The sequence below is a fragment of the Echinops telfairi genome, unplaced genomic scaffold (assembly GCF_000313985.2).
Source record: "Echinops telfairi isolate 266 unplaced genomic scaffold, ASM31398v2 ScPeMD7_44;HRSCAF=162, whole genome shotgun sequence".
Classification (NCBI taxonomy): domain Eukaryota; kingdom Metazoa; phylum Chordata; class Mammalia; order Afrosoricida; family Tenrecidae; genus Echinops; species Echinops telfairi.
This window is the reverse complement of record NW_022103942.1, coordinates 13,667,578-13,678,709: the sequence shown is the minus strand read 5'-3', so window position 1 is coordinate 13,678,709 and position 11,132 is coordinate 13,667,578. Positions and strand designations below refer to the sequence as shown.

General features: G+C 37.0%; 1 pseudogene; it reads right to left on the bottom strand.

Moving 5' to 3' along the window:
* Positions 1–4,067: 4,067 nt before the first annotated feature.
* LOC101641860 lies at positions 4,068–5,913 on the bottom strand (annotated as a pseudogene).
* Positions 5,914–11,132: the final 5,219 nt, after the last annotated feature.

The following is an 11,132-nucleotide window of genomic DNA, read 5'->3' as shown; positions in this document are numbered from 1 at the left end:
TATTGTTCATGCTAGATGAGCATCCAGCAACTCAGTCTGAGTTAGTGCACCCAGTGGCATCACCTCGGAAGGTTCTCTCTGGTCACAGTGAATTTTTTCATAAAAGCAGTTTTCCCATGAACCTAATTTTTTGTTATGGCTGATTTAAGCAAACAGCATGCAGCTGTGAAATTTTGTTTCCTGCCCAAGAAAAATGCCACAGAAACTGTTGTGATGTTGAACACAGCTTACAAAGACTGCACTATGGGAAAAACTCAAGGGTAGGAGTGATTTTCTCACTTCAAAAAAGGGAAAATGACAAACCTCATTCTGGAGTCCATCAGTTTCCCAAAGGGACAAAAATGTCGACTCATAATGCATTTGAAGTTCATTCCACCAACACAGATTATTAATCAAGCTTTATATTTAGCCGTTCTGAAAAGATAGCATAATAGTATGAGAGAGAAAAAAAAGGCCTGATTTGTGGCTGATTTTGCCACCACAACAATGTACCTGGTCATGCAGTGCACCAGTTTTTGGTAAAAAACAGCTTGCTTCTCTTGCCCCTTGTGATGTTGGGGAATTTTTCTTCAATGATTTTACATCTATTTTCTTTGTAGGATTTTTATTTATTCTTATTCCTGGATCCTGATGACATATATGCTGTTTCTCTTCTTAGTACCCCACATCATTCTTAAGCTTTCTTTGAATTTCTTTATTTTAATGGTTGATTGTTTATTTCGTTGGTTGTAATCAGAATGATTGCCTCCAAGCTCACAGGTTCAATGTTCCTTTTCTTCCACTCCATTTCTCAGTTCTTTCACTGTGTTGCCAAATGCTGCTATCTCTTTTTTATCTTCTAGGGATTCTTTTGTTTTAAGGGTTTTAGGTATTTCAGTTTTTCCATTTTCATCTTAATTGGTCCCCTTATCTCTTGAAGGAAAGTAGATCACAATTCTGAGTTTTATTTCTGGTAATTCCAAGGCATCTGTTTCCAGAGTACTCTGTTGGTTTTGGGTGATTTGTGCTTGTTTTTCTTCTTTTCATGGCAGCGGGCGTTGGGGAGTGTAGCAGGAGGGAGTATAGTGGTTGACTGCTGTTTCCATAGCATGTTGGTATAGATATTAGTGGTGTATGAGTTTCTGGGTCATGCAGCGTCACATCCCATTAGTTGGCTGTGTAGAGCCAGTGATAATGGGAGTAAGTGAATATAATAGTGGCTTGAAGTTTTCCATTTGTGAAATGGAGAAAAGCAGGGAGAGATAGGTAAGTGGGGGAAAGCGAGGTGAAGATGAGAGAATGTAAAAGTGATGATAAGCATAATAAATGGTCATCTTAACTGGCTAAATATTTTTAGAAATAATGGAAAGGTATATTTAAGTGAGGTAATCAGAATTAGTAGGTTTTATGGAAATATATTTCACAGGGAAATTGAGAGTGTAGAAGATGATAACGGTGGGGCAGGAGGAAATTGTAAGCAAATTATCACACCATAAAAATATTTATACATACATATATATGCATATATATATGTTTTGAAATAGAATCAGAATTAAACAAGAAAATAGAAAAAGAGGGAAAAGAAGGAATGAAGGAAAAGTGAGAATTAGAAACAAATAAAAGAAGAAAGAAAAAGACAATGAGAAAAAGTGTGGGTTGTGGGTGAGAGGCACATAGAAATTTCATCGTATGCTTCTGCTTCTTAGTAAAGGGTCAACCGTCATCAATGGTTGCTGATCTTCCACTTTAAGAAATGTTGGTCTATTTAGCATATAAGTTGATTTCTGTATCAAGAATAAGGAAAGACTCTTGAGAGCAACTTGGAAAAAAAGAACAATCATCTCCAAAGGAACATCAGTAAGAATAAGCTCAGGTATTTTCAGCAGAAACCATCCAGATAAGAAGAAATTTGAACACTATATATAAAACCCGGAAAGAACAGAACTTTCAACCAAGAAAATAATTGCTCAATTAGGAAGGAGAAATAGGAGTATTTTCAGAAAAAGACAAATAAAGGAATTTTATAAACATGACTAGAATTACCAAAAAAACAAACAAACCCAAAACCAAAACCAAAACCTAAGGGAAGCACTATGGACAGCGAATCAGCAAAAACAGACAAATTTGAAAGCAACATAAAATAAAACAGCCAGAAATGAAAATAGTACTCAAAACACAGAATATAAGAAGAGAGAAACCAATAATACCATAAAATAGACGTCAAAATGACAACCTACATATCAATAATGGCACTGAATGTTAATGGATTGAACACACCAATCCAGTGACATAGTGTTTAAAGCTGGATAAGAAAACAAAACCCAGAAATATTCTGCTTATAGAAAACACATTGTAAACATAAAGACAAAAGTAGGCAAAAAAGAAAGAAAAATATCAAGCTAATGCCAAAAAAACGTGGCAATATTAATCTCCCATAAGAGAGACCTCCAGGCTAAATTCATTATTAGTTCTGATGAAGAGCACTACATAATTATCAAAGTGGTTAAAAAAAACCCTTAGAAGATATGCCATAATAAATATATGTATCCAAAGACAGACCATCAAAATATGTTAATCAAATGGTTTTCGAATTGTAATAGCAAGAGGCTTCAATACACCTCTCAATACAACATGATATGTCACAATGCTTTTCTTTTGGTGTCCTCCGTGGGGTTTTCACAACTTCTCGGATTGTTCTTTTCTCCACTTTTACCTGTTATGGAAGTTTTCCAGAATATTTTGTACTATTTTCACTGTGGATTTTTTGTTTGCTTGCTTGTTTCTTCCTGTTGTAGAATCTCAATGAGATTTAAATTGTCACTCGTCATAATGTCCCACATGTTTCTTAGGCCTTATTCTGACTACTTTGCTCTTTTGTTGTTTCTTAATCTCACTGGTTGGTGCTGAGAATTTTTCCTGAAAGTTCAGTAATTCTATTTTTCATTTCTTCAAAATTTTCATCTGTCCTTTTTAAGTGTGGTCTAATTCCATTATCTTAGTATTAGTCTTCTTTATTTCTGTTTGGTGTAAGCATTATAGGGTTTTTTTCATAACATTAATATTTATTGCTTTATGTGAATACTGTATTGAAAGCCCATTCAGATTACACACAGAAATTATACAATTATACATGGCTTCACAACGGCAGTGAACACAGACATTCTATACAATTAGCTTTACAGAACTTTAAAAATTCTAAATTTGAAAGGTACAGCTGAAGAAACAGATATAAATTTGCAAGCCATTAATTTTGACAGGAAAGTTGCAGCTTGCATGACTCATTTTTTGTATTTGAAAATATTGAGTTTAATCACTGTACTTTGTGTTGAACTGAAAAATATAACACTGGCTGTTGAAGATGCATGTTTACAAATATTTAATTCACTTCAAAATGCCACAGAAATTATGTTGGTTTTTATGCACCCCTAAAGCTTTAGTTATTTAAGCCGAGGTACATTACTAAAGTGATATATTAATTTTTCCAGTATAGTGCTGTTTCATACCAATGGCATTTGTATATGCTAGAATAATTTAAAAGGAATGTGTAATATTCACAATGTTTAGAAAAGCAAGCACAAGGTCAATCAACCTGCCAAGTTCTCTTATGTCAGCATCATAAGCATTAATTCTACAAAATAGTAAGCTAATGTTCGAACACCATTTCCAAGTTAAAGTACATTTTTTACATAAATACTGAAATTTTTTCCTCAGGCACCTCAGAAGTATACAAAATAATTTTTGTTTGAACAGATTTCTTGCAGTGTTTAATCTGATTCTTCACAAATTTAAGATTTCCAGTGTCAGAAAGTGGCAAGACAAAATAATTTCTTGCTTATGTATTAACTAAATGTGATAATCTCTTGAAAGTTCTCAAAAATTATAATTATTATCTTTAAGTTTAAAAAGTTTAATTCTAATTTAAAAAATTGTTTTCTATACTCAAAGAACTGATTTGACCAGACCATCTCACTCCACCTCCAAAAGAAAAAGAAAAAAATATCAGCCCAGAGAGGCTGATATTCAGTGCTGATATTTACAATTCGTTCAGGATTTATTCTATAAAGTACTTAATTTTATGGCCTGCTTCTCTAAAAAACATAAAGGTCTACTTTAGTACATAAACGTTTTATACAGTGTAAACCTAGAACTACATGTATCATACTGCATCTAAATACTTTAAATAGGTAGTCTTGTTCCATAGGTTCCTCTGTGGCTTCATTGTTGACTCAGAGAGATGCTCAAGTTTAAGTGGAAATTATGTCTAGCAATTAGCCTGATTCAATGCAGTCAGAACCACTACTTAGAAGGCCTGTGTATTCACTACCTTCAGAATGTAAATATTTCTCAAATTAGAGATAATGTGACAAACTAGATTTCTCTATTATATTATTTTCCTCAGAAGTCTCTTCCTTAACAGTTAAAGCATCATTTGATTCTTTTGCTTGATTTTTTCTTTCTGTGACCATTTCTCTTGATGTCGTAAAATACTTCATCATTGTCTTCTTCCTCTTCTGTACAGTGCTTTCTGGTGCAACTACCTTCCTTATCTTTATTCAGAGAGGAGATGATACTTCTATTTCTTCTACCAGAGCTAGAGAAGCCTCACTGGATGTGGTTTGGCTGGTTGACTCCCTTACTTCACGTTCATTGTCAAAGCTGAGTCTTTTGACCTCATGTCCCTCAGCTTCCACAACCTCTTCATCTGGGTGGTTATTTTTCATAGGGCTCACAGAACCACCTTCTGATTCATATTTAGGAGTTTCACTATATTTTTTTACCCCCTTTTGCTGTAAGTTTGCCTCTTTGCTATCTGTGTTATTTAGCAAACCATTTGATGTCATGGGGGCTGACAAAGAAACCTTTGGTCAATTAAGTGGCCTGGGCATTCCAGGACCATTTATATTAGACCTTTCAGTATAACTTGTTGAGCTCCCAGGAAATCTTAGACCACTCATTCAAATTAAAATATTAGAATACTTTTTCTCTGAAGAATGATGAACAAAGCTAACAACTATCACATTCTTTCTTACTTTGAGAAATTTGTCTGCTCCTGTATAGTTTCTCCTTGGGTCTGTTAGCAATTCACATATGTGGTAGTTACATAATCTGGTGTCAATTTGGGACTGGAGAGGATTAAGAGTGAAGGGGTGGAGTCTACTCTGCCAATTGGGTCATAGCCAATGAGGCCTCTGTGTGGACATGGCCTTCTCCTGAGAATTCTAGGAAATCCTATTTTTCCTCCTTGGAGGCAAAGGACTTCTTTCTCTCAGCTCACTCCCTTGGAAACTCACTACTGACAAGGATGTTTCCTTGGGAGACATCCCTGGGGAGAAGTCACATGGACCTACCCTGATGCAGTCCTAGGTGCTGGAGAAGCCACATGGAGACCCCTGCCAATGCTGAGATGCTTCCAACTCCACTGGATCCAAAGACTTTCTACTCACTGACCATTGATCATCCTGCATTCAGCATTATAGCATGCGTTTCATGAGTCTGAGGAGGACTTTATAGATTGCTATCGGACATATGGGCTAATATAAGACTTATGGGCTTGGACTGGACTGGGTTGGAATGCTTTACATTAATGTACAATTGTCCTTTATATAAAACTCTATTTTATACACACTGAGTATCTATGGATTTGTTTCTCTATTCTACCCAGACTAACTCAACATAGCTCTTGAATAATAGCCGTTGGATTCAGTGCAAATTTTCAGTGTTTTTGCCTTCATTTCTTCAAAGGTAATATATTCCACATTAAGGTTAGGAGGACCTCTTGGTTCCAGAGATGAAGTTTTAAAATCACCCGTCCCATTCTCCAGTTTGAAAATATAGTAGCCTTTAAATTGGGACCATTATAGCATTGTTTCTCCGGTATTGGTTACGTGACAAAAAACTCATCCAGGACAGGACAAACTTCCTTTTCCCCCTCTTTTCGAAGCCTCTGCCTCCCACCATGGGTCTCCCTGTGACCAAACCACCTGCTCTCATCACCCCCATGCCCACTCCCTCCCTCCCAGCACTAGAGGAAGGCATGGAAGAGAGCTGGGAATAGGCCTCCAACACGGGCCTTTTAGAGTTATTTCCATTGATTTCTTATAAGCTCTTTCCATTCATTGAAATTACCTGAACATCATTCTTCTAAACTGTTTGTTCTAGTATGCCTAGAGCCTTTCCTCTTCAGAAAGCTAATTTGAATCTTATTGATTTTAAACATGTTAGTCCCTCCTTTTTCTCTTACTATATTTTTAATGTGGACTGAGATTTACTTCTTTCAATAGAGTAATTTGGTTCAACTACTTGTTTAGGAAGGAATTCTGGGTCTTGTGGGGTAGTTTCCTCTGTCCACTGGTGCCAGAAAGGAATAGTAGAAACCACAACACTGAAGTAATAAGGAGGAATGAAAAGGAAAGAGAAACAAAAAGAGAGAAGAATTACAAGAGAGAGATACTTTTTTTTACAGGAAAAGAAGAAAGAGAATTCAGTTTGAGTGGGGTGGGAGGAATGAAGAAGAAAGGGGAATTATGTTTAGAAAACTATGAAACAAAAATGAAAGAAAAAGAGTGAGAGTGTAGGGGGCTTCTTCCCTCTGTGTGGGCCGTGACTTGTGTTCCAATCTGTGCCAAGGTCACAGCAGGCCTTCCTGGGGAGCCAAATTGCTGGGCCATGGAGTGGGCACAGAACTGAGTTTGGATTCTGGGCCGCTGAGCATCGAGCCCAGATGGGACTGACAGGAGTGCCAATCTGCATGAGAGATGGGTTGGTCACCTAGCTTTGTGAGGCATGGCTTTGCCTAATAAGTTTTATCATGTTTGTTTTTATAGGGGAAACCACACAAGTAGTTTTGTGAAATCCAAAGAATGAAATATTATCAACAAAATGTAAATGGTTGATTCTGTTGAATTAAATTTCAGAATTTTAACTTTATGCCCTGTTATCTCAAGTGGACCTTAATGGTAATCAACATTCATAGAATTTTGGTTTATTTACTCTCCACTGTTTTGGATGATCAATTCACTTTTCTCAACTATCATGCTGTATATTTCAATGAGTAAATCAGAGCAACTTAAATAGAATTTCTTAAGCTCTAAGATTAACACTAATAATCAAATATCCGTACCCATAACCGTAAAATGGTCACCTCTCTATCTTCTTGTTAGCATTGATTGACTGTTCAAATGGATTAAAGTTACCAGTCAAGAGATGAGAGTAGCTGAATGAATAAGAAAAAATATCCATTCATATACTGTCTACAAGAAACACACCTTACACAAAAAGACAAAAATAGAATAAAAATCAAAGGGTGTGAAAAACATACCAAAGAAATGGTAATCATAGCAACCCTATCCATAACAGAATAAAAGACTGCCTTGTCCTGTGTCATCCTCACAATGGTTCCTATGTGTGAGCTCATTATTGCAGTCACTGTGTTGATCCATCTTGTTGGGGATCTTTCTTTTTTTTTCTGTCCCTCTACTTTAGCAAGCATGATGTCATTCTCCAGGGACTAGTCTCCCTGACAACAGGCAGGCCATGATAGTTTCAATATTGTTCTAAAGCACCACCACTAAAATGCCTCAATTCTACTTTGGTCTTACTTATTCAATGCCCAACTTTCACATGAATATGAGGCAATAGAAAATACCATGAATATTGTTGGTTTTGTTGTTGTCTTTGTTTGCTTTTCATGTTTTGTTTTGCTTTGTCTTGTTTTTGTGCTTATTATCATTTCTGCAAGTCTATCTAGATAAGATAGGCAGGATAAACAACCTGGAAGAGAAGACAATGGGACAGATGGTTCTGGGGGACACAGGAGAGGGGGAAGCAAGGGAAAGGAAAGGGGGTGCCAACAAAACCAGGGACAAGGGAACAACCAGTGATCTAAAATTGATGGCAAGGAGGGTGTAGGATGCCTGATGGGGCTGGATCAAGGGCAATGTAGCCAAGAGGAATTACTAAAGCCCAAATGAAGGCCTAACAATCTAGTGGGACAAGAGGAGAGCAACAGGAAATAGAGGAAAGAACTAGGAAGCAAAGGATATTTATAGAAGTTTAAATACAGGCATATCTATGTTACTTACACTATATGTTAAGTATTAAGGCAGCTGAAGGACATTGAGCCTCTATTCAAGTACTTACTCAATGCAAGAACACTTTGTTCTAATAACCCGGCATTCTGTGATGCTCACCTTCACTCCATACACGATTGCGGAAGACAAAATGGGTGCATAAGCAAATGTGGTGAAGAAAGTTGATGGTCTCTGGCTGTCAATAGATATAGTGCCTGGGGTCTTAAAAGTTTGAAGATGAACAACTGGCCATCTAGCAGAGAAGCAACAAAGCCCACATGGGTGAAGCACACCAGTCTGTGTGATCATTCGGTGTCGATGGGATCAGGTGTCAGGCATCAAAGACCCAGAACAAAAAAATCACATCTATGTGAATCAGAGGGAGGGCAGAGAGGAGACCCAAAGCCCATCTGTAGACAATTGGACATCCCCTCACAGAAGGGTCACAAAGAAAGATCGAGTCAGTCAGTGTGCAGTATAGCATCAATGAAACACACAACATTTCTCTAGTTCTTTAATCCTTCCCCCACCCCCACCTATCATGGCCCCAGTTCAACCTTGCAAATCTAGTTGGACCTAAGGATGTACACTGGTACAGATAAGAGCTCTTGACTCATGGAATCTGGGACAGATAAACCCCTGAGAAACAATAATAGGATACCATGAGGGTAGGGGGAAGGTGGAGGGAGAAGGGGGAGAAAGGGGGAAACCGAGCACAATGGTCTATGTATAACCGCCCTCCAAGATGATGAATAACAGAAATGTGGGTGAAAGGAGACAGTGGACAGTGTATATATGAAAATAATAATTTATAATTTATCAAGGGATCATGAGAGTGTGAGCATGGTGGAGGGAGTGGGGGGAGGAAAAAAAGAAGAACTGATACCAAGGGCTCCAGTAGAAAAAATATGTTTGGAAATGATAGCAACATATGTACAAATGTGCTTAATACAATTGATGCATGGATTATTATAAGAGTTGTAATAGCCCCAATAAAATTATTTATATGTATACTAAAAAAAGGCCAGTCCAGCCTTGGAGAACCACTCCTTTAGGCCATGCCTGTGGCAGTATTTGATGTTTATCACACACCTTTATCTTGGTAAACACACATGCACATACCACACACACTCACACACAAAGATCTTTGTGCTGTTCTGTTTTGAGCCAAGATGTACATGGCATAATCAAGAAAATCCTTTGTTTCATGTCCTCTTCTGAATCTAGCCTTAACTCCTGGAAGTTCTCTGCCAATGTACTGAGGCAACCATTGTTGGTTGATCTTCATCAAAATGTCAATTACATGTGAGATTAATTATATTTTTCTATAATTTGATCATTCTGTTGAGTCATCATTCTTTGGAATGAGCACAAATATGGATCTTTTCCAGTCAGCTCGCCAAGTAGCTATCTTCCAAATTATCTATAGTGGAAGATAAAGTGCTTCTAGTGCTTCATCAGTTTGTTGAAACATTTCAATTGGCATTCCACCAATCTAGAGCCTTCTTTTTGGCTAATGCTTTCAGTGCAGCTTGAACATCTTTCCTCCGTACCATTGGTTCTTGCTCATATGGTACCTCTTGAAATGACAGAATATTGACTACTCCTTTTTGGTACAATGACTCTGTGTATTCTTTTTTTAAAAATTATTTTATTGGGGGCTTGTACAATTCTTATCACAGTCCATACACGCATCCATTGTGTCAAGCACATATGTACATCTGTTGCCCTCATCATTCTCAAAACATTTGCCTTCTGCTTTAGCCCTTAATATTCTTTCCGTCTTTTTTTTTAATGATTCTGACATTATTCAACATTTTCCCATTGTTGTTGTCATTAGGTGCCATCAAGGAGTTCTGATAAATAACTTCCATGTGCATAACAGAAATATTGTATTTCCTGCCCCATCTCAACAATTGTTCCTATGCTTGAGCCCATTACTGCAGCCAATGTGTTAATACATCCCATTGAATGTTTTTCGTGTTTCACTGCCCCTCTAGTTTACCAAATATGATGATCTTTTCCCAGAACTGGTCTGTGCTCACAATATGTGCAACGTATGTTAAGTGAAATCTCTCCTTCCTTGCCTCTAAGAAGCACTCTGGCTGGACTTCCTCTAAGACAGAACAGTTTGTCGTTTTGCAGTACATGATATTTTCAAAATTCTTCTCCTGTACCACAATTCAAATGCCTCAGTTCTTCTTCAATCTTCTTTATTCAGTAACTTACTTTCACATGCATGTGAGGGAATTGAACATACCTTGGCTCGTGTCAGCTGCACCTTAGTTCTCAAAGCAACATTCTAAAGAGGTCTTGAACAGCAGATTTACTTAATACAAAGTGTGTTTTGTTCTCCTGACTATTGCTTCCTTGAGCCTTGATTTTGGATATAAGCAAGATGAAGTCCTTGACAACTTCACTCTATACTCCATTTATTATGAAGTAATCTATTGTTCCAGTTGTAAGGATTTTGGCCTTCTTTGCACTGAGTTGTAATCCATACTGAAAGCTGAAATTGTTGATTTTTCACAAGCAAGCGATTTTGCCCATAGAATCTTTCCATTTTGCAACTCCAGACTTCAGTTTTTTTTTCTCGTGTTCTTTCAGCTTAAGATATGTACAGTGTATACATTCTTTTGGGTTTTCTGACTCTAGGTCTTTGCACATTTCATTATAATATTTTACTTTGTTTTCTTGATCTGCTCTGTTCAGGTTATTGACTTTATCATTTCTTCCATGTGCCTTAGCTATTTTATGGTTAAGAGTAAGTTTCGTTTTGACATCCACACGGATCTTCTTGTTTTCCTATATTATAATGACCTTTTGCTTTCTTGATGTTTTCCCACAGCTCATCAAGTCTTCTATAATTAGTGTTCAATATATTAAATCTGTTATTCAGGTGTTCTAGAACTATAGATGGTATAAACATAAGGTGATCTCTCATATCTTTTGGACTTGTTTAAATGATCTTCAGTTTCAATCTGAACTTGCATATGAACCATTTGCAATCTGTTCCATTCTTAGCCCCAGGCCTTGTTTTAGCTGCTGATGTTGATGTTGAGCTTCTCCATCATGTTTTCCCAC